At 48.6% G+C, this 22140-nt stretch overlaps 1 long non-coding RNA gene across 6 annotated transcripts in view; it reads left to right on the top strand.

The window, feature by feature from the left end:
• Positions 1–22140, top strand: part of LOC133277850 (uncharacterized) — a 210146-nt gene that overhangs the window by 105336 nt on the left and 82670 nt on the right. For all 6 annotated transcript variants that reach the window (XR_009746362.1, XR_009746363.1, XR_009746367.1 and 3 more), the window contains exon 3: positions 18187–18280. This is a non-coding gene — a long non-coding RNA (uncharacterized LOC133277850). The remainder of the gene's footprint in view (positions 1–18186; positions 18281–22140) is intronic.

Raw genomic sequence — 22140 nt, 5'->3', positions numbered from 1 at the left:
GTTTTTAATTACAACACCCCACAGTGGAAATTTCACAACACATTTTATCCGTGCGTAAAATTGAATTAAACAAACAGAGCCCTAAAGAAAGCCTTTCCATTTGTCACAGCGGACTCGGCGCCGGAGCAGGGTATTTCCTGCGCTTACACATGGGTTATGGCTCAGGATTGACAGGGGTTACCTTTGATGCAATGCAGATGGAAAAGCAAAATGTAGGGATTAATCCCTCTCTCGCCAGATTATGCAGAAGCGGGAGCAGGTGGCAGGGGAGGCCGAGCCCTTTCCATTTCTCATTATGTCGATGTCTGCGGTGCCGGCCGAGCCGCCGGCGAGTGTGTTATGTGATATAATTGTGCGATGGGAAACAGTGAGGGAACTTCTTCCTTTGTATTTCAAAGGCCATGATGGCATCTTTATTTGATAAAGGAATTGGATTATGTCTAATCCCCACACTTGGAGATGTTTTATTACACAGAAAACACTTTCTCAGTAGCGTCTTTGCTGCCGCAAGCGGGGTGTAGGATGTGGCTTAGGAAAGCTGAGTTTTCCAGGGATGAGCAGCAGTCCTCAGTTCCTTTCTTTGGGGGCTGGCTCTAGCATGGTTTTATTAAGTCTCAGTTCCAAAAGTAGAAGCCGGGCTGAGCCTTTTAATGAGCATCTGATTAAGAGCCCAAAGCTGGAGCCACCCAGCTTGTTAGGCAAGGTGCTTAAATCAGTTTGTGCTCTGATTCAGGATATTGTGTAGGAATTTAGATTCTTTCATGATGAGTAATATATGCATGAAATGTGAGCTCTGTAAATTTAGGGAAACAAGCTGTCAAGCTACCCAAGGAGTACAAATGGGAGGTGAGTGCCATGAGCACAACACCGCACATTGTCTCGGGAACTTCCTTTGGCACCGGCGGTGGGACACACTTCACAGATCAAAATAGAAGCTCAAAGGGGAGGAGAGGAATGACGTGGCCAGGGAGCGTTCAGTGGTTTAGATCATTTGGAATGCTGTGGTGGGCTTGGGAGCGGGATGCTCCTTGGACCTCAGGAGGATCATGGGCGTTTTGGAGGAACATGCATCATGTTGCACCGTGTTCCCCCAAAACAGGCTCAGCAAACAGAGCAGGTGAGGTCCCTCTTTAGTCCCTGCACTCCTATATGTTCTCCATGTCCTCGCTGAGTGCTTCCCAGCGCTGTCTCATGTCAGTAGTCAAAGTTCCCAAGCAAAACTATGTGCTGAGTGGTGTTAGTGGTGCAGGTCAGGCGTGCTGGGAGGAGGAGCCTCCTTCACCCCAGTGAGCTCCAGCCTTTTAAACCAAGGTAATCCCCTCCCTGGAGCCAGGCCTTTTGCTGCTGAAACCAAACCCCTCTGACCCCGAGCAGGCATTTATCATACCTGAGGGCCGGGCAAGGTTCAGTGAACTTCAAGCAGGGCTGGGGCCGGGTGGGAGCTGGGGGAAGCTCTCTGGTTTCATCTCCGGTTGGCACTGACTTTTGAAGCTGGTTTTGGCCAGAGAGCCAAGCAGTGTGAAGCTTGGAAAGGGAAAGGTCTGGTGGGAACGGCTGCCCTGTGCTGGGGCTGGGCTTGGCTCAGCACCCTGCTGTGCTCGCACCCCGGGCTGCCCAAACTCTATTTGCCTGTAGGGAGATGGAGCGAGTCCTTCTCATCTCTGCTCTTCTGTTTCCCTCATAGTTAAAACCAGTGTAATGATCCTTATCTCCACTGGCATTTGGGTTTTTGCGTTACTCTGGGTTTCTTCCCTTCCTTTAAATTCCCTTTAATCTCCAGTTGCGTGGCTGAATTGCAAGTGCTGCTCCAAGCGTGGGACACGATTGCTGCCTGCTCTTCACCAAGCCTGTTTTCTGTGGGAATCTTGCTTGCTTGGGAATAGGTCAGCTTTCTCCCTGGAAATGTTCTTTAGAACCATCATTTTAATGCAGGGACCCATTCTGGGGTGGGATGTGGATATGAAGGGGGTGTGCATACATGTCCATGTGCTGTGCTGACACCGTCTGTGTTGGAAATCCTCCTCCTTGATTCTCTGCTACTCATAAAATCTCACTTGCAAGCTGGAGGGGAAATGGTTTTAGAAATACAACGCAAAGAAGAAATGAGCTTTAAAAATACTGAAGTTTAGAGCTTCAGAAGTCGGTTTCTCCATAAAGCTCATCCAGTTCCAACCCTCTGCCATGGGCAGGGACACCTTTCACTAGAGCAGCTTGCTCCAAGAGTCCCTAAATGCCTCTTTCTCCAGAGAAAGAACAAAAGCGGGGCCATGGGTTGCATTGGCCAAGGTGCAGTGGGACCAGAGTGACGTGCTGGGGGTGCCTGGGGCAGGTTGAGGGGGGCTCTGAGCCCACCTTTCCAGTGCTTGCACCTAAAAGCTTTTCTCCTGCTCTGCTGCACTCGCTGTTGCCTGCCTGGGAGATGCATCACCTTCCTCTCCTGGCTGACCAGTGGGCAATGCACAGCAGCATTTGATTCCTGAGGCCGGTATTTCTCTATACAAGCGCTTTTGAAATCAGGAAAAATGGGGGGAAATTGCAGTGGGCTTAGCAGACAAAATTGAGCAGTTGACTGTGGCAAAGCATACAGTACTTAAATGCAAGAGCTGATCTAATCGTTGTTCGCAAGGAACCTTTTTGCTGCATTTTAGCACACAAAGCTTTTCGTTTTCTCTTTTGTGGCTTGAGCTGCTATTTAAGAAAGCAAAAATCAATAAACCTTTCCAGCTTTCAATCTTTTGCCCCAAAAGGTGTTTTTTTGGGTAGTGTTTTGTCATTCATAAGCTGTGGCGACAAATCCTTGACATCATTCGTGGCTAATATCGATCAGCTCTTCCGTTGCGCCAAAGGACAAATAGAAATCATTTATCTGTCTGGACTCCAAAACAGCAAAAGACAAAGGGCTCTGCCAGCCACCCATGACAATCAGCAGCTGAAGGTATTAGCAGGGGGTCAAGTTCAGAGGTCAGTGGTCAAACAGGTTGTCATCAGTTTCTCACAGCTATCAGAGTGGAAAAAGCCAGCTGGGTTTATTAGCCAAACCCAGGGAGGCTGGAGGCGGTGGGTGCTCCATGGCTGGGGATGCACCTGCTCTGGGTGCTGGTATTCGCTTCCTGGTGCAGGAAGTGTTGGAGGTTTGGGTTTATTCATTGTAAATGTAGGGTCTAACTCCACCTTCACTGCGGGAACTGCTGGGGCTAAGAGCCAGGCTCAGGCAAACAGGAGGAGCTGCGGTTTTCCATGGTCTCGTCAAAGCTGGCATTGCTCCGAGCAATTCCAGGATCCGTTTGGTTTGATGTTGTTAAATGATTTTGTTCAATCTTCTGCACTTGTTTTGGGAACAGCCTCTTCTTGTCTGCCTCTTCATACTTATCCACAGTTAAAATAGACACCTACGTGGTCCTCCTTTCTCCAACCCCATAAAGAACGTGGGCTGCTCTGTTTTATGGGAAGCCCTTGATCCATCATTCAGGCAGGACAGTTCAAGAAATCCTTCAGGAAGCCAAAAGGGAAGGCTCCAACCAGAGCTTGCAGATCCGCCCACTGGCTTTCCATAAACCTGGGCACTTGGGGTTTCCATCAGTCAGCAGGCACTTCAGCCAAAATGACTGGAGCAAGGGAAGAGGCTGTAGGTAGTAAATAAAGGCAGATCACCATTTCCTGTGCTGCTGAGGCATGGTGAGGCTGTACACCAGCCATGCAGCCCCAGCATGCAGCCCTGAGCATCACAGCTCTCCATAAGGATGCGATGGTGTCAGGCAAGGGGCTGCAAAGGGTTTTACACGTCTGTACACCCAGCTTAAAACCCTGATGTAGCAAAGGTTCGCGTTAGTATTTGTTGTTTGCATTTACTCTACAATAGCAGCTCCTATTTTTCCATGTTCTGAATGCTTCCATGGGCTCTCTACCCCTTTCCCACTGCATCTCACCACAATCATTCTCCAGGATTATATTTTAGGGGGCTGGCAAACAGAGATTCAGCTTGTATTTAACCATGAGCGCATCAGTGGGGTCTCACTCACAGATGATGCTCACACAGCACTGACAAGTGGTCCAGGCAGCCTGGGGAGAAACACGCTCTACATACACTTGGAGGTACCTTTTATTTAAACTGTGACAACTCCCCTTCCATTCATCAACAACCAGTTGAGGCCGTGGAGACTTCCTTACAAGAAACAGGCATCTCATAGCGCTGTACAAGGCGCTCTCTTTGCATGTTAGATAGCTGGGGAAGTACTTGTGCAAACGTAAATTCCCACTGGATAAATCAGCTGGGTACAGGATGTTGGGAGCCACAGCATCGCTCCTTCACACTACAAAGTTGATGTGGTAAATGCAGCTTTTTTTGCTTAAATTTCTTCTCAGAGATCGAAATTCTCCCTTTTATTTTATTCTATTCTCCCAAGGACACTCTCAAGGTCACCACGAATCCTGATGCTCCAAAGAGTGTATCAGGGATACAAACCCATTTCACCAGGCTATTGTTGTATGTATCCTCCTGTGCATCCAACTTCATTTCCACTTCAATTTTATCAACCTTCCGCTGGAGACTCAAGGAGATAGGAAACAAGTACTGACACGAATTAGCCCGGAGATTGACTGATATAGCTCAGCCAGGGAATCCTGGGTAAAACCTTCTCTGGGCTCGCTTTTCCTCTCTCTCTGCCTCTTTTTTTCCCTCCTTTCCTTTTTTCCTTTACCCCTTGTTTTCACCCACGACAGCTGTCTTTGTCGGTCGCCTGTCAGAGATGTCACCAGGCCTGTCCAGGATGACAGACAGGGCAGGAAGCCTTTTGATGGGGTAATTTGCCCAGAATGCCCAATGCTGTGTATTAAAGATGGCAGCGGGAGGCAAAGGCTCCAGGGAAGAGATCCTCATTAGGCAGCCATGAGTAAAAGCCCCCTTTCTCTTCCCAAAACTGTTGTGAACCCCAAAGGTACTCACACCTTTGTTTTAGGATCTCATGGGATTGCACCACTGCCTTTTGGGAAAGCCTTGCTCCATCCATTGATGCTCTGGGGATATCTTGGTGTGTGTAGGGTGGGCTGGGGTGGCACCATGACATCCCCTTTCCATCTGCCTTGCGCTTGCAGCCTGTCCCCCCTTGCCACAGGCCTTCAGGTGCTGTGATGTCTCTGGGATGAGTATGGGAGGAGGAAGATGCTCTTGGCGATACACTGCTAATGTCCAGTGCGGTAAACAGGTTGCTGTGGTGTTTCCTGCTCTTCACTGCACAGACAGGCTTGGTGGTGGTGTCACATGCTGCTGGTGGTGTTTGTAGGTTTTACTGCGCTCAGAAGCGATGATCCCAGTGGAGGAATGGGCTTATTTCATAGCATCCCAGCAGCGCTCCAAGTGGGAAGCGCCCAGTTGGAATGTTGTGCAGAGGGAAGATGTGGTTCCCTTTGGGGCAGGATAAGGACAGGGCTGCTGGAGCAGCGTGGGGCTCTGCTGCCTCCCCTCTCTGCAGACTTCATCCCCTCTTCTTCCTCGCTGGGAAATTTATGCCCTTTGGGTTCAAAAAAAGGCTCCTGGAGGAAAAGAGAAAAGGGAGAAAAAGAATGAAAATGATTTTAATTTTTTTTTTTTTTTTTGGCGTCGGCCTGAAGCTGATATTGAAAGTGAGTAAATTTTAATGAAACGGTGCAAAAATGACATCATTTACTCAGAAATCATTAATTTGTCAGCATTAATATTTCAGCTCCAACATTGCCTGTCATTCTGTGCCAGCAATGACTGATAAATCTATAAAAGTGTGCTGCTAATTTACTGAATATTTATGTGCAGTGTCATTTGCAGAGTAGGGCTGGAATTTATTTCACTCAGGATTCAGCTGGAGCACATTTCTGGCAAAGCTCAAATGAGCAGCGCCAGCCTGTGCACAGCAAAACTGACCCAACTTCGGCAGTAGCCCTTTAAAGGGAGCGGAGCCCTGGCTGAGGCGTTCCCCATGGATGAGGCTGTTCCAAGGCTGTGTCCCGCACGGGTGGCTCGGGACAGGGCACGGCAGCTGCCAGCCCTGGGGCTGTGCTGACATGTCTTTGTCATCGCTAGAACGTTTTTCATCCCCAGACCTCCTCAGAGGTGGCAGCTCATCCGGTCCGCATCCCCGGGGGATGCGCACGTGTTGGGAAGGAGCGAAGTGTTCCCTGCCTTCCCTGACTAGTGGTTGGGTGGGAATTCCTGTGCCAGGTGGGAAAATGGGGAATGGGAAGTGCAAAGCTGGGTGCGAAGTTTAAAGGGATGAGGTGGGGATGGGAAATTTGGGGTAAGTTGTGCAGTTCGGATGGGTTGGAGCTGGCTTGGATTGACCTTTCCAGGGAGCTCAGGCTGCCTCTGGTGGAGCCCTTCCTTGCGTGACATGGGGCCATGTGCAGAGGACACTTTGGCTCCCAGCACGGAGCATCCACAGCAGGCTCTATGCTGTGGTGAGGGTTATTTAATCATGCCGGAGCCTTCCTGCAGCTGCAGCTCCCCAGTGTTAGTGCTCTGATCCCTGTTAACCTGCCAGGAATGCCGCGCTCTGGTGCTAAGTGGGATGCAGCGCAGCCATCCCCTGGGTTTGTTGTGGGAGAGGGAGTTCTTTGATGGATGGCTCGGTCACTGAGAAATGTGATTTTGGGTATGCCAGAACCTGTTTGGAAGCTCAGGCTGAGTCTGGACAGTGCTTCTAGGTAGAAAGAAACAAGGAATGGATTTTTGGTGGCTAGAAAATAACGTTTCCCTTTGGCAGTTTGAGAAGGAAGTTTTTGGAATTCCAATTTGGGAGTGAATTTATCAAGGGTGTTTTCAACTTTGGCATTATGGACTCTTGTAATGAAATAGGAAGCTTCATTTTGAGTTGAACTGAAGGGCTTTAGCTTGGTTGGGGCAGAAGCAAACATTTGTCAGGACCGGGGGCTTCTTCCCTGTAACCACTCAAGTCACAGAGCACAAAATGCTGTTACCTTCACCTTTGAAGTTTAGATGTCAAGCACTGACAGGAGGCATAGGAGAGAGGCACTGGGAGCCTGCAAGGTGGCCAGAGCCCTGTGCATGGTCTCCAGGCACCATCCCCACCACATGTCCCCATGGTTGAAGGTGGTGGTGGCTGCTCCTTGTTCCAGATGGGAACTGAGTGCATGTGATGGGCTGGTTATTGACGCACCAGCGTCACTTCAGGCTTGCTTTGCTCCTTATGAACCTCCTGAACGTGAGAGCTGAGCCATCCGTTAGGCTGCAGACCACAGGAACTGCTGGTAATTAACAGGCAGATTAATCCAGTAGAACACAAGAGCCTTATTATAGTCACATTTGTCACTTTCATCAGAATACTATCATATTGTATTAATATTTATTTCTCACTAATGGGCTGCGAAATGAGCTGGGGGATGCTCCTGGTGGGATGTGGTGTTGAAAGGTGGGAGCAGCTCGGTAGGGGCAACAGGGACATGTTGTGGGGAGCCTGTTGCCTCCCAGTAACCCTGGGGCTGGGTGGGGGAAATGAGTGTTTGCCCACAGTGGCCTGGCCCATGCCCTTTCCATCCTCACCCTTTCCCAAGTGTTGGGAATGTGGTTGTGGTTCTGCCCCTGCTCACTTCCAAGGCACAGGAAGGGGGAGCACAGCTCAGGATAAAGAGACAGGCTGGACAATGCAGACCCTTCAGGTCTGACGGATTTGGGCAGTGCTGTCAACAAGACAGAGATTTACTTTAAGGAAGGGAAAAAAACCCCTTGCTTACACTTCAGCACTCCCATCTATTACTCTGGAAAATAAGGATGGCGTGAGAGCAAGGAATAAATCCCTTCTAAAAATACACTGGATGAATGCATTAATTTTCCATGGCACGTGGACGAGGGTCAGAGAATGAATTTTAAGCTTGATTCATTCTCCAAAACAAACCTGAAGCCTTTTAATTGTTGAGTGTTGGCATAAAAACATATTATTGATGAAGCTGTGGCTTGGTTCTACATGGCCCCTCTGCCTTTTTTTTTTCTTCTTTTAAAGCAAATCTCATTTATTTCGTCCTCAAAGGTGCTGTGGAATCTAATCGGAGCATTATGAATATTTCATTTTCAGAGCAGGGTTTACACAATGCCAGTGTCTGGTGGCTCGGACGGTCCCCGCTCAGCAAGCTCCAAGGTGGGGAGCTCCAGCAGGTCTGCTCCAGTACAACACTGGCTTTCTGCTTGGTGCCTGTCTACCGGAACTCATCAGTTACTGCTCATCTCAGGCTGCTTTTGTCCTGTGGCATCTGTTCCTCTGTAATTCATGTGTGTTGCAATGGGCACTGGAGAGACCCCGCAGTCGTAGAACTTTAGTGGCTTTCTTAAAGGTGATGGCATAATACAGTAAAAGCATTCCACAGGAGAGGAAAACTCCCGCTCCTCAGCTTAATCATTAGTAAAATATTATTTCCTACAGTGTTAAAGATCTAATTGGCCCAATCAAAAGGCAAATTAATTGTGGCTCATTTGGAGAGATCTGCATGTGTCCTCGCTTTTGTGCAGAGGTTGCATGGAGGGGCTGTGGCATTCCTGAAGCTGGCAAAGCTGGAGGCTGGAATGCTGTCCTCTGCAGCACAGGGTGTATGCCCTCAGAAGGGACTTAGTGCTGGCTGGGACATGGGAGAAGGACAGTGATTTCTTAATTTTATTCTGTTTTTAAACCTAAACCGCTCAGATTTTCCCTGTCGCTGTTTGGAATTTCCCTCTGGAGCCAAAGGAATGGGTTTGTGCTGTTTGACCAAACAGAGCAATTCCCATGTCCACACCAGACCAAATCCCTTTTCGTGTGGGAAAACACTTTGTTTTCCAGTGTTATGAGGTCTGTCATCTTTTAACAGGGGAACGAGTGTTTTTTGGAATTATCCTGGCTTTTTGCAATCCACTGAAAATCTGTCCCAGTTCTCGTCTGTAAAATCATGGTCCCCACTCCATTGGATGGGTTGGGAGACAAAACTCATAATCAGTTCAGATCAAAGGATTCTCTGGGATGTTAAGAGGGACTCTTCTGGGCCTGTATGTGGTGTGGTTTGTGTAGGACCATCTCCTGTCTGTTCCCTGCAGGGAGGGTGAAGCATGTGCCAGCTTCCAGCACTGCTCTCCACCAGCTTTATTGTATTAAAAATACATTGAACAATTCATACCAGCAAGTCCCCACAAACCAACAACCTGCAGCCACACCTCATTAATCCTAATTTCCTATAGCAGAGTACATGTTAAATGATCTGACCCCCAAACATACCACAAAAGCACTTTTCAAAGGCATTTCGGGCATCTTGAGCAGCCACTGTGGCATCGCCCCAGTGCTCCACACATCAGTACCGGTCCCGTGCGATGCTCAGCATCAGCCACTGGGCTCAGGTGTGTGTCTCATCACAGGGTCTCTGTATTCCTGCACCAGTTAAATATTCACCACTGCCATATCCTGCTGTGCTTTGCACCCACGGCATTGCTGATGCCTTGCTGGGAAGGGTTAATACCCCCCAGGCTGGGATTCCCAGCATCGCTGCTCTCTTCCCTGCCCTCCAGTTTAGCATCTCCTCCTTCCAGGACTTCCCCACCGGGGGCCTCCTTTGTGCTTCCTCCCATTGAGCCCAACCCCACCTAAATGTTTTTCCTTCCAAGATATTCCCTGCATTAAGCTGAACCAGCCCAAATTGTCTCACCTTCCCCCTCCCTCTCTGATAAATGCTCCCTCTGCAGTTAATGGAACCTCCCCGCACGTCCTTCATTTGTCAAAGATCGCAGCCTTTTACGGCGGGTCATTATTTCACCAGGAATTGGAACAGAAATATTTCCAGTCCACACCAAGCGATCTATTTCACTTCCCCACCCACCACATTAGCCTCTGAATACTCTCATTATACCATTACTAATTAGAAATTCTCTCAAATTGGCGGCTGCATTAAAAAAAAAAAGACAGTGTGCTGAGCATATGGCATAATATCCTATTAATGAACACTCTAAATTCAAACTCAGGTCAGCTGCTCATTTCTTGCTCCTGACACTCAGGCAAGGGGGGGAAAAGCAAGCTGCTTTCTTTTTTCCTCCCCTTTCCCTTCTCAAATGCATAATAGTCAATAGGAGGGATGCAGCCATGCCTTAGGCCAATGCTTTATTTTATTTGGCTATTTTTTAGGGGATTATTATTGTAAATGATAATAACAAATATGTATGTATATATTATATATGTATAGGTTCATAAACCCATAGTGGATGCTAATTGTTGGCCAGTGCTCATCCGCATGTTGTGATGTCCCCTTCTTTATACAGAACAGCAAAGCAGGCCGCATGCTCCCCCAGAATAACTTGTGTCGTATCACAACCAAGGTGAATGTCGTTGGACACAGTGCAGAGATGGGGTGAGGAGAGGAACTGCAGCAAACACACTTTATTTTCCTTCTTCTTAGTTAACTAACTGGGCTAATTGCACCAGACACTCGCGCCGTGTGAGTGACTTTTTGGGTTGACCTCACCTTGTGCCTCATTGGCAGAGGCAGAACGAGGGTATGAGATGGCTCCTCAGCATCAGCTGTAGGGCTCCTGGGGGGGTCATTGCAGCAAGGGGCTTCAGTGGCAGGGGTGGGGCCTGGGGATTGCCCTGGGGACCTCAGCATCAGGGATAGGGCACCCACGGCCGCTGCATCCCCATGGTCCTGCTGACGTCCAGGGAGCGTGTGAGCCTGGCTGCTCGCTGTGAGTTGCTCTAGTTGCATTTCTTAGGCTTGATGGACATCTGCCAGTGAGTGGGGAGGGCTGGCTGTGGGTATCCATGTGCTTCTGGAGGTGGGCAAAGGTTACCCACCTTGCCAAGGAGTATGTTATTAATTAGGGGGGTTTAATACCATTCTGCAGTACGGTAAAATAGCAAATCCTTGTGCCTTCCTCTTCTCTGGGCAGACGAGCTGTCAGGGCTTTAGCTCTCATCAGTCTTGTTGTCACCAAGGTTTATAAAACCACCAAATGATATGATGTCAGCTGATTCTTTAATGGGATAATCATTAGCCAAGACCTGAGTAAGGTTTTTTCCTTGCCATCACTAATTTCACCTCAAGGTGAACGCAGAGGCAGAGCCCTCCGGCGCCGTGTTTGCTGTGATGTATGTGTGCGCTGCGTGCCATTGCGCCAATTCCCGCTCCTCCTTCTGGGATGCACCCTCAGTGCCTGGATAGCGGTTGTCACAGCGGGATAAGTCACAGTATGAAGGTTGTGACTGTTGTCCCTTGCAAAGAGACTTCAGTGGGTTTCACAGGGCTTCTGGCTCCAGCTTGGAATTCACCTTATCCCATGGTTGCCAGCACACCCTCCGTTTAACCGGAGCATCCGCAGCAAGGGATGCAGGAGGGCAGTGTGACCTTCCAGTAAAAACTGAAGAAGTTTTGGCTTTGCAACAAAGTGAAACTTTCTGGTTGGAAACAAATACTTTGCCTCATCAAGAATCCAATTTTCTGTCAAAACAGTTTTCATTAAATATTTCCAAGCAGCCCCGGGTTAGTATTGATTTAAACTGCTACAAGAAAGAGAAGAATGAGGCTTTGTCTCTACAAAGATCGTGTTTGCCCACCAATTAAGGTTACAGTAGAAGTGAGCAAGTGCTGCCGCCTCCAAAGGGGGCTTGTTTAATGAAACACACTGTAATTATCCTCAGTAGCTGGCATAGGCTGGTGGCGCAGCCAGACGCAGGTCAGGACCCTGGGCACCGAGCACTAGGAGCAGGGCCAGGAGGTCTGTGGAGCTGCTGGGATGGCCTGCAAGCAAGGGGACCTGTGGAAAGACCCTGTCCTTCACACTCATGTTGCCTGCTTGGTTTTCCAAGTGCTCATGGGCTATCACAGCTTGTGCTTACTGTCTCCTTGGTGTTGCTGTGATTTTGAGTACTGCGTTCTGTGGGACATCGTTTGGACTGGGAAACGTATGGCTTATGGCCATAAGACAGGCAGCAGAGGTGGATGGTCCTCAGCAATCATGAAGCTCCAGTCGTGGCCCCGTGAGCTGGGACATTGTGTATCTACAGCTTGTTGTCTTGCTGTGCCGCTTGTTATGGGGGAACTGGGACAGGATGGATGATGGGTGTCGGGGTCACTCAACATGGGGAGGACAAAGGGGCTGGAAGAGGCTGGGGAGAGCAGGAGAGGATCTGGAGCTGGATCTGTCCCTCCCCGCCAAGTGAGTCTCGTGTTCTGAGGGTTAAAGCCGAGATGAGCTCTGTGCAGCCCAGGAAGAATTGAGGTTTTATTTCATTGGCACCGGGGTCATTCCTGATTTAATTATGTAAAAATTAATGTGAACGTCTTCCTTGGTATGTATAGGCCATCCATGGAAATTGAATTGGGTGAAATGCTGGTTAAACTAATCACTTGCAAGTCATTATGATGGCTAAGCACAGGGATGTTGTAATCTGTTGGGACTTCTCAAAGACCTGATTGAAGACCAAGTTGAAGACCCACAGGTTTAATCAGAGGGGATCAATGGTGTTGCGCTGTGATTTTTCCTGTTAGCGAGGGGCTCTGAACCGTTTCTTCCATCCCACAAATCTGAAGGGCTTCTTGTGCACTTCCCAAATCCCTCCTGATCCAGCGGCTGTGGGTGGAGAGCTGCAGTAGATCTTGGGGTAGTGATCAGCTGCTTGGTTTCACTAGCCAGAAACACCAACACTGCAGCATGGCACAAGATACTGGTTTTATATCCCAACAGGATCTATGGATTATCTAATCAGTCTTTCTGTATCACAGCTAATTTCCTTGTTATGTTGTATTTTCAGACCAGTAGCCTCTATTGCAGCACAGGATTCATGCTAGATAGGCAACCTTGGCTCAAATAAGAGGTAGTGAGAGGTGAGAATCCATCCTTCTCATAGTGCATTGCTCACACGCTTTACTGATTACACTGCCCATAAGCTACACCTCCACTCTGTGACTTTGCCCAGTGTGGGCTCCTACTATAGGTTTGTGCCATGAGTTCCTCTGCTGCAGGAAAGAGCCCTCAGTGTCAGTATTTTCCCTTGTGAAGCTGAGTTATGTCTGAAGGGCCAAGCTGCTTGTTTCCTCCTGAAAGGAAGGGTCTGTGGTTGAATCACTTAAACACAGATTAGGGATCCTTATGTTAGTGCACCTTCCCCTGTTATTATACGTGTTATATGTGTAAATGTATACACGTACACATGTGTGCATACACCTACATGTGTAGTTTCAGTGCAAGCAGGGTTGGTTTGAGCTCTGCAGGGGCAAGGCTCTGGTCCTGCAGTTTGCTGCTCTGCTGGGGCTCTATGGAGGAGCCTGGCCAGGCGTACAAGCACCCAAGTGGGGGTCTTGCAGGGTCTCTTGGGACCTTGCTCCTGCAGTCATCACCTTTCTGTAATCTGGGTGCTGGATTTATTTGTCTGCATTTTAAAGGAATAAAACCCTCAAATCGGTATTTAGAAGTGCAGGAACAGCTTGCAGAGCATTTTATCCATCTACTAATACTAATGACCACCTTTGCAGGTAGCTGGAGGGTGCTGTTCCAGAGCTGCTTCCCAGGCTCTGGCAGAAGGCAGCTGATGTCCATAGCAAATCAAGATGCTTGTTGTAATGTTCCCCAAAATGTAATTTGATTTGCCTTTGTCAACAAAATCGGTGGCAACATCCCCTGCCTGAATAAATATCCCTGCAGGGTAGCACATGCTTTGTAAATAATTTTCATTGTAAGCCCCTCTTCCTGGCGGGGTGGAGAGCTGAGAACATTCATCAAGGCGCACATTAAGAAAATAATTCTCTTGTACCTCATTTGTGCAATAAATGAAGTCCACAGATTTCTGCTTCTGCAGCAGGGAAAAGTAAAGAGCTGAGAGCAGAGGGGAGTTGACATTGGGTCTCTTTTCAATGGCCGTTCCTACCTCCCTGAGACCCCTGGCCAGCACCTCCCCATGAGTCTGGTGATGTGAGCACATCATCTTGTAGGCAGGGGGATGAGATGCTCCTTTGCAGTGCACCCCAAAAATTGGGTCTCTCATCCCTGGCCTGGAACTGAACATCTTGGATGATGCAAAGGCTGGGCAAAGCCTTACCCAGCTGCAAGGACTCTTTGGCCAGGCCTGAACCACTGCAGCCAGACATAAAGTAAAGGTTATTTTTCATGTGAGAAACTTGGGGATATTCACTTGCTTGCAACCTGTGCCCATGCCTGAGTGCAAAAGGGCTTTGAGCCAAACCCCAGCCAAGGCCTCACTTGCCTCTGGCTCAGGCTCTGGGAGCTGCACCCTGTGCTCTGCACCTTCAGGAGTCACCTTCAGTGCTCCTGCCCCTCAGGCTCTGCTCCCAAGCAGCATGGAATGGGCACATGATGAACCTATAGGACAGGGCTCAGTGGTTGGGAAGGAAACACCGAGGACATGGAAGAGTTTTGGCCTCTGATTAGCCACACTTTGGGTAACCAGACTGTTAAATCCCTACTTACCAACCCCTTGTCTCGGCAGAGGTCTGTCAAGCTGGGAGAATACCAAGATGGGAGGAAGCTTTGGTTTTTCCCTTGTAGAAATGTAAATCTGTTATTTATATATGTTTTATGGATGGCATGTTCCTATCCCCAGGCATTTTGCATTGGAATTCAACTCATTGCAAGCCTATTACATGTTCACTAACTATAAACCATCTGATTTATATTCATTAACCAGTAGTAGACAGCAGCAGTGGCATAACTGTAGCACTGGACATGCCTCAGTCGACGGGTGAACTAAATTTCAGTTAATTAAGGTGCTGTAATTGTTGTCCAGTACAAGTGTCTTCAGGGCATTCACTTTGTAACTAATTTTTCACCCCAACCTTCCCTGCATACTTGGTCGCTGCTCTGCAACTTTGCTTAAGCCATAAATTACAAGGAAATCAGCTCTCCTGCTTTCCTGGTAGAAGAAGGCCCATTTTCTGCTTCTCGCCAAGGACAGCGGTGGTTTAATGATTAGCAAAGTGCAGAGAAAGCAGGAGAAGGGTTATAATCCCCAAAGCAGAATGGGAGCCCACGGTCAGCCTTGGCTTGCCTTCACTGGAGGCTTTTGCTCAGAGATGGCAGGAGATGCTCGCACGACTGAGTTTGCCGACACAGCTTCGAGCCCAGCCTGGTTCAGAGGAGACCTGGTGCAAAACCTCAGATGGGTTAAACCTGGTTACTAAGAAATTAAGGGTTCAAACACCAAAAGTCAGCTCTCAGCTTTCCTGTCTGAAGCGTTCCCATAATGTATGAATCATGGACCAGATTTAAGTGTGGTGGTTCTTTCCTGATGTAACCTGAGGAGATCCATCATGGAATGGTTTGGGTTGGAAGGGAACTTAGAGCTCATTGAGTTCCAAGCCCCTGCCAGGACCAGGGACACCTTCCCCTAGAGCAGGTGAGATCCAGAAGATCCTTTCATAGCAGCAATCCAGAGTGAGCAGGGAGGGAGAAACCCCTTTTCTGAGAGCCCTTGAAGTGCCCGTTGTGCATGTTTGTGGGGTCCAGTCTCATTGCCCTCTCTCTAGTAAGGGATTAGACCCTCTGCCTGCTTCAGGCAAGCAGGTCTGGGGGTGCCCCTGTGGGGTCTGCAGGGCCAGGGCTGTCTAATGGGTCCAAAGTGAGTGGTTGGTAATGAGGAGCTGAGGAGCGATCAGTGTGAGGGAAATAGAGACCCTGCTGCTCTGGAGCCTGTGCACACCAACCACAGGGCAGTAATTAGGTGGGAAGCTGGATGTGGAACTGAAACAGTAATTATGAGGAGCTGCGAGATGCTGCCGTACCGCAGCCTTCCCTTCCTCCTCTGCTGCTGCCTTCCCCACCGCCCTGTTCTTTTACTCTCTTTGGAGTAATTGCTGCTTTGTTTTGTTTCCCCCAAAAGTTCCAGTTCAGAGAGGAGCCTTGTGCAGAGGGACATTTCCTCACCTCGCTTTTACAGCAGGTTGGAAGCCAAATGGAAAGTGGTTTCTTATACTTGATGTGAAAATCAGCGTGGGGCAGCTTAGAAGGTGACCAGCCCCGAGGCTGTAGGGGAGGGCAGCTCACACGGGTGGCATCAGCACTGAACAGGACGTTTTCCCTTTGCCTTTTGGAAACAGGGCAAAAAAACTACCCTTTGCTGTAGGTTTGGGCTGCCTGGGTTTGGCTGTGTTAAAGGTATCTCCCTGAGATATGCTGCTCAGGGAGTGTTACTTTGAAATGGTGTTTCTGGTTGCACTGGGGTTTGATGTGCAGTGTTTGCATGCATGCTTTAGGGGTGTAACCTGAATGAGGGGCTTGATTTTCACATGTGCTTCAGTAATGGAACGAAAGCCAAACCTCCCCTGTATGCTTTCAGTTTAGCCCATGTTAAAGACAATACAGCTTTGCCTGCAGTAGCCTTTTTAGCTGTCCTGTGCGTGAGTAAAGTCTCCCCCTGTGTGGCTCTGGTGAATGCCTGCAGACACCTCTAACGTGTGAAGAGGGCACTGGAGCTTCTCTTTGTCTGCTCAAGTTGCCTATTGATCTGACAGCTCCTTTCCAGACCAGCCTGGCAGCAGACATATGCCAGTCTCTCTGATAGTTCATGTTCACTTATTAATATAAAGATTCAACTTCACATTCGCTGGAGTAAATCTTGCATGATGCCTCTGACAGTAATTCAGTTGTAGGCTCAATCAGACGCTGGATCTCCAGGCCATGGCTATCCTGCTAGCCTTTTCCAATTTTTCACTACACCAGTCATGAATAAATCACCAAATCACATCAGATTGCTGAAAATGGAAATACCAGAGATAGGCACCAGTTCAGTAGTCAAAGAGCATCACCTTCCCGCAGCGAGCACGCGTGCTCTGTGCTCCCTTGTCTGCTCATCACGTCCCGTCCCATCATGCAGGGGCCCCAAAACTCTGCAAACCGCCAGCCTGCATCCTGCACATCCTCTGTGTTTAAATGCAGATCCCACCGCATGTGGACTCTGGCCAGGGAGAGGCAATTTCTGTTCACCAGACACGTTGCCAGGCAAGCCATCAGTAGTTTCCAGGTGCTCTGAGAGCAGGGTTTGCCCTCTCATGCGTGCTGCAGACAAGCGCTGCTCATTTTCAGTACTCAGTAGTAGAAAAAGCAACAAAATAGTTGAGTTTTCCAAGCTTGTCCCCTGCTCTCAGTGAATGTATTTTGCAGAGGCTCCAGTCTCACAGGATGTGTGACCACAGCATCCCTGGGCGGGTGGATTGCGGCTTGAAGCCTTAGGTCTATCTGTTTGATTCCTTCTGGTCCTCCTTTGTAATACTTGTATTTTCTCTGTTGTAATCCAGGAGCTTTTCTGCTGGAAACAGAGCAGGGGGAGATTGGGAATGCTGGGGCAGTGCTGAGACCCATCTGTACCTCTTCATCCTGGGATGGGAGTCCCAGATAGCACAGGCTGGGTCTGGGCGCATGGAGCACCCCACTCATGCAAATCCCAACCACCACCATTTAGTTACCTACCTGATGCTCCGTCACTCCCGATTGGATTAACCTCTAACCCTTCTCTTTGCACCCACACAAGGGACTCTGAAAGGCTGAATGGTCTCCTTTGAAACCTGACTCAAAGGGGGAAATCTTGGTTATGGCCTTGCCGCCGACGTGGGTAGGGCTGGGGTCTTCTCACCCTACTCTACCCATTACAGATGTGGGCATGTTGGTGCCTCTCGCGTGCAGTTGAACTCCTCCAGCATTGTTCTGTGAGAACTACGGACAAAAGGAGCTGCAAACTTGGCTTATTTAAATCACTTTAGGTCAGAAAATCAGCTAGAACTTCACAAAAATAAAGCCTAACTCACCCCTCCTGAAATAAATCCATTTCTTTAAAATTAACCCCCTTAATTTCGACATCAGTTCTGTTTGTGGAGGGTTTGTCTCATTGCTAATTCCTGGGGTTTTATCTGCGTTGTTATATTCAACCCCCTGCTAATAAAATGTCAGATTGCCAAATATAACGAGTATCCCTCCTATTGCAGCAAACCACTAAAATCAAACCTTACAGGAGAGGCAACAGAAAATTTCTATCACGCTCTTCTTACCCGAAATCAAAAGTAGAGTATTATTAGAGATTTCATTAGGATGAAGCAGATTGGTAATGAAATTACATTCCAGCTTTCTACAAACCCAATGTATTAAGGAGGTTTGATCAATGATGTTCACACAATTAATTTGGTCTGATTGCTGGGGATTACTCTATCGACAGTCACATTTCACACTTGTGGGGTTTCTTGTTTCCACAGTATATTCTCCACGATGTCAGATCACCCGATGGTGAAGCGGGTTTGAAGCCCCAGCTCTCAAAGCAACTTCCAGCGGACCATGACAGGAATCAAGGTAGGGATGTCACCGCTCTTAATTGCGTTTATGATGGTGTTACTTGTGGCCAGCCAACCTCAGGAGCCCTGAGCAGTCTCCAGGAGCAAGCAGAAATGGATGGAGAGCATGTTAATGCTCTCCTTGAGCAGCCTGGAGACTCTGGTTGGTCTGATTTGCCGTGCCTTGGTTCTGGAGGCACTCAGTGCCTGTATCATGGTGTCTTCCTGATGACGTGTGTCTCTGAGCTGTGGTTACAAGCTGGTGCTGCTCCGCCAGTGTGGGCAGTGCCAGGTACCAGGCACTGCTTTGTTGGGTGCAGGCCAAGGTTGGGCTCTGGCACCACTGCTGGGAAGAGTGCAGAGCTGCTTGCTTGGCAGTCAGATGTCTCAGTTTGATCTCAGTGCTGGTGTCGCACAGCTGGCAGCACATCTGGAAGCAGCACTGAGGCAGGAAGGAGAAGGGGAGGGCAGCAGCTCCATAAATCACAGCGTGGTTGAAGGGAGCTCTGCTGCTGGTTGGTTACTGTCTGTAGGCACCCAGGTTGTTCTGAGCAGCAACAAACTGATTCTTTGAGGCTTTACTGTGTTGTCCTTGTCTGTGGCTGTTGGACGGGCAGGGAATGTTTGTGGACCCTTTGCGTTATCCTTTGGTGCATCATGAATGATTAGATGACTTTTATATAAGAAAATGAAGTGGGTGATATCATGAGGCAGAGTGAGCTCTGCCAGTCTCCGTTTATTGTTGTTGAGATTTTCAAAGCTATTTAAGGAATTTTAAAGCAAATTCCAGGAGAATGGGATATCCTCCAGAAATCTCAACTGTTCCCTCTTCAGTCTTTATGGAGCTCTTGCTCTTCGTTGTGTCATTGTGGGTGTCCTGCGAAGGATGGGAGGTATGGCTGTGGTGGGTGAGGGCTGATGTGGCATTGCTTGGCTGGTCCCCAGCAGTGGAGCAGGAGGAGCTTTCCCCACCCTGGCATCGTCCTGTGCAGCTTCATTCCTCATACACCAGAGGGTGTAATAAATAGTAATAAATGGCAATAGGTGTTACCTGCTCTGCAACTGTTTTTAGGTGAGATCTGGGTCCACAATGTGCATAGAGTGCCTGCAGTGCCAGAGAGCCTAGCAGGGCCTCCCAGCTCATGGGGTTTTGCATGACTTGAAATGCAAAGGTAGGAGAGAAAGAGACAGTTGATCTCAGGGGGTAAGAAGTTCCCATTATAACATTCAGATTAATTTTAAAAGCCATTTTTAAACCTTTAGTTAAGAAAAATACCTAGAATTAAGTGCTTATAAAAACTACAAAAACTGAATAATACTATTATTAGGGCTTAAAATGAGCTTTTTTCCCCCCCTCTCTTTTACTTGCATTGATCTACTGATGGATTAGCTGGGAATCAGCAGCAAGTGACCTGTGAAGTTCCTTTTTTCCTCCCTAAGAATTATGCATTTGTTAACATTTAAGTTACGGAAGGAGCTGGTTCCATGGGTCGGGTCTCTGTGTCTTAGAAATGACCCTGGATTTCAGCTCCTCCAGCTGATCTTACCTGCAGGACTCCTTGGAAAGCTTCAGGAGTTGAAGACCAGGAAAGGAAAACCCCTTTTTCTTTTCCTAGGGACAACCTTTGCCATACTTTAGGTACTTTCTGCTGAGTACCCACGTGTACATTTTCAGTGCCAAGGAAAGGGGGAGATGCGCCACTGCAGGGAGTACACAGGAGGGGAGCGGAAGAGCAGGGCACACCATGCTCCCATCCCAGCCTCTGGATCCTGTCTTCTCTATCTGCAGACAGCAAAGATACCAGGGATCTTATTTTTCGAGATGAGCCATCTCATCTGTCAGCAGCTGAGGGAATTACAATAAGAATATGCTTTTTTTACCCCCTCTCTCTTAAAACAGCAAAAAGTTTTTATCAAGATGCCATTTATCAGCAGCGCTACCAGCCGCTAGCAGTAGGCATCCTGCCAATCACTTTATGGAAATAGGGAAGGACTTTAATGTTTGGATGCCCATCTGAATCGACTCTTGTTCATGTCAGCAGATCTGATGTGAAAGCAAAGGTGCCCCTATGCAGTCTAGTTACCATCAAACCTGTAAGTGTCAGCAATTTCAAGGCAAGGAACACAATGCTGATGGTGGGCAATGTCACTGGTTTAACCTATCTCAAAGACATTAGCTCCTGCAGTCTGCTCCTGCTCCGTGGCTCGCAAGGATTAGTTATGCCCGAAGTGCCCCTGCTCACTTAATCTCTGCAAATAATTCTGGAGGTACCTGCTTATCCCCATCTTCCTCTCGTAACAAATTCCTCTGTTCATCTCAGCTAGCTGCAAATGTGGCCAACAGCTATTTGGCTTGGGCTTTAAACTCTGGGATCTCTCATGGCGCTTTAAAGCAATGTGTTGACAGCAGTTACCATCCTGCAGCCCTGGCTCCAGGGGCAAACTCCACATGGATCTGCTCTCTGAGAGCAAAACCCTTTGGGACAAGGCTGCCTTAAGAGCCAGGGGTGAACTGACACAGCTCAAACTGGAGTCACTGCGTGCCCAAACCACTGGCTGTGGTGGTACATGGGGACGCTGGCACAGTGGAACCAATGCTAACTACAGGGTAGGAGTGATGCGGCTGTGTCATGAGCACATGTATGCTATCAGGCTCTCTGGGTTGTTTTCCCAGAGCAAATTTCAGCACTTCCCAAGACAGCCGAAACTCTTCTGGGCCCTGCCTGTCCTGACCGAGGTGTAATTGAATGTAGAGGAACCAGGATCATTAATCTCCAGGGCTGTAGGTGTTTCGGCTGAGCAGCTTCCCCAGTGGGATCAAAGTGTGGAGCTGAGCTCTCGGCTGCATCCCGCATCCCTTTCCCACCTTTGTCTGCCCCTCACAGTGTCTGGTTTCGGGTAGGGAGTCATGCTGGGCTCCAGCCTGGAGCCCTGGGTCTCTTGGAGCCAGGAGTTTAATTCCTAGGTCTCTGCATGGAGAACCTGGGGGAAAAAGTTGCTGCAGTGCCTGGAGACAATGCATGTTCCTGAAACCAAGCCTGTGATGTGGTGTGGAGGCATTTCCCTATGTGCCTAAACCTGGGATGTGCTCCTGTTAGAGGGGTGAGGTCAGGCTGAACAGAGATGTGCCATGGAAATACAGATTTAAATTCACTGGGAGGTGTCTGAAATCAACCTTGGAACGTGGGACTGTGTCCTGACACACAGAAACACCCAGGTCCCCTGTCCCTGTGCCTCCTTCCCTCTTTGTGTCCTCTCTTTCCCATGTCCCTTCAGGCTGTGCAGAATTTGGAGCAGGGATGTCTGGCAGTGCCTAACACCCTGCTGCCATGCCCTCCGCGTTTTGTTCTCCTGATGCTTTCCACAACCACCTCTGGGATGCAGAAGGCTGAGCCAGGGGTAGGGCTGTGCCTTCCCGACACCATCCCTCTGCTCCACAGGCATCTCCATCCCCTCCCTGCCCTCCATTTGCATAGCATTTCCATGAAGGTCGGGATGGTTTTGGAGGTGACCCCAAGGGATGCTGGAGGCAGGAGGAGGGTAGAGGCAAGACCAGCCTCCCGCGGGCACTGCTGGCACCGCTGCTGCTGTTGACACTAGAAGTGATTAACATGGGTAGGACAGTGAGAGGGAAATAAATAACATCCTAATCTCTGGCACCATCATTCCTTTGATGAGAACAAAAAATATGAAGACTGAAAGATCAAAATAACTGTATTAGAGCATGAAAAGGGAAATGCTCTTTTAACCACCGCTGTTCAGATATATCTCCTCAGATCTGACATGCTGTAATATATTTGTAACACAGATATATATTAGGGGGTAAAGCTGGTGATTAATTTGCTTTACCTTTTCAGAGCATGTACATAAAAACCTACA

The sequence above is a fragment of the Pezoporus flaviventris genome, unplaced genomic scaffold (genome assembly GCF_033815535.1).
Source record: "Pezoporus flaviventris isolate CSIRO_AGI_PZ_B2104156 unplaced genomic scaffold, CSIRO_AGI_Pfla_v1 ptg000063l, whole genome shotgun sequence".
Classification (NCBI taxonomy): domain Eukaryota; kingdom Metazoa; phylum Chordata; class Aves; order Psittaciformes; family Psittacidae; genus Pezoporus; species Pezoporus flaviventris.
Note: the sequence above shows the minus strand (reverse complement) of the source record. Positions and strands in the feature narration are given on the sequence as shown.